At 62.6% G+C, this 1,525-nt stretch overlaps 1 protein-coding gene across 1 annotated transcript in view; it reads left to right on the top strand.

Annotated features, from left to right (window-relative positions):
• The first annotated feature begins 49 nt into the window (after positions 1-49).
• GAL3ST1 (galactose-3-O-sulfotransferase 1) overlaps positions 50-1,525 on the top strand; it is a 6,516-nt gene continuing 5,040 nt past the window's right edge. The window contains exon 1 of the mRNA XM_031062480.1: positions 50-273. The gene's annotated coding sequence lies outside the window, so the exon portion shown is untranslated. The remainder of the gene's footprint in view (positions 274-1,525) is intronic.

Genomic DNA, 1,525 nt, shown 5'->3' with positions numbered 1-1,525 from the left:
CCGCGTCCCCCCGCCAGCCGCTCCCACTCCTGTCCCCTTCCCCCTTGCCAGGCCGCCGACCCAGGGCCGCGATCCCGGTGATGCCGTAAACGCCGCGGTGCAGTGGGGAGGCTTTGGAAAAGCCGGCATTTGCGGGGAGTTGCCTGGGAAGAGCTTATTCCATGTCGGAGCAGCATCGGCACCCCCGCCCCGTGCCGCCCGCTCCCCCGGCACCCCGGTCAGCACAGGAGAGCAGAGGCACGGGCCAGCGCCTGCGGTGCGGGACAGGAAAAGGTGATGGATACTGAGGGGTGAGCGGGTGCTTGGAGGGTGGCAGGGTGGGAGGGGGGCAGCAGGATGCTTGTTGGGTTGCTTGGGAGGCAGTGGGATGCTGAGGGGGCCACAGGATGATAAGGAGGTCGTGAGATGCTTGAGGGGGTTTTGGGATGCCTGGAGGGTGTTGGGGTGCTGGAGGGCAGTGGGATGCTCAGGAACCAGCTCTGTGGGGCAGGATGATGAGGGTAATTGTGTGCCTGTGGGGCACAGAGGGGACAGGGGGGTAGGAAGCAGCGTGCCTGTGTGGGATGGGGCCTGTGGAAAACAGTGCGTCCATGGATTTGTGGGATCAGGAGCAAGCAGGGGCATGTGCCTTGTGTATGGCAGGGGCTTGGCCCTAAAAAAAATTGGGAAAACCCAAAAGCAGACTCTGGGGTGCCCCCAGGGAGATGGGGAGCTGCTGGGACACGGAGAGGGGCCTGCAGAGCTGGGTGGCCTGGCCCGGGGGTAGCTCTTGAGGAAATGGTGGGTGCAGCCGTGCTCTCCAGCTGGGCATCTCAGCCGGCTGGCGCCGCGGGCACACCCCACCCGTGGGAGCCCCAGGAGAACACCCAGTGCACCGCTTTCTCCTAACGAGCTATTAATAATTAAGCTGCTCACTGAAGGCAAAGTCAATAGAATATTTGGCTGGGAAGTGTTTGCCAGAACCACCCCTGGGAGGCAGGCAGGGTGGAGCGAGGCATCCCCTTGGCATCCCACAGCTCTGGAATTCGGTGCTGTGTGGTCCTGGGGGCCTGGTGGGGTCCCATAGGGATCTGTCAGCATCCATTGGGACCCATCTGGACTCACTGGGATCCATTGGGACTCATCAGAGGGGTTTATGGTGCCATTCCACTCTCTCCTGTGGAGCTGGTGCCAGCTTTGCTCCCTCTTGGCAGCACCCACAAAAGTGGGTGTCTCCCCAGCCCTCTCAAAGGGCCAGTGGCTTTTCCAGGTGGTGCCAGGCGATGACTGTGATGGAATCACAGCCACCGTGTAAAGCCGAACTCCAGCTGCTCCTGGAGCCGTCTGGCATTCCCACCCACACGGTGGTTTTGGGATTCTGTCAGAGCCACCTGCTCCCCCCGTGGTGACACCGTGCACCCCCATTCGCACATGAAAGCCATTCGGGAAGAGGCTGGATGCACCAGCCCTGCCTGATCCAGCGGTCCCGGCTCCAGGGGAAGTGGGGGGGACTTGGATGAGCTTTTGGGGTGCTGCAGGTGCCCCT

This window comes from Geospiza fortis, unplaced genomic scaffold (genome assembly GCF_000277835.1).
Source record: "Geospiza fortis unplaced genomic scaffold, GeoFor_1.0 scaffold224, whole genome shotgun sequence".
Lineage (NCBI taxonomy): Eukaryota > Metazoa > Chordata > Aves > Passeriformes > Thraupidae > Geospiza > Geospiza fortis.
This window is presented reverse-complemented; position numbering and strand designations above follow the sequence as displayed.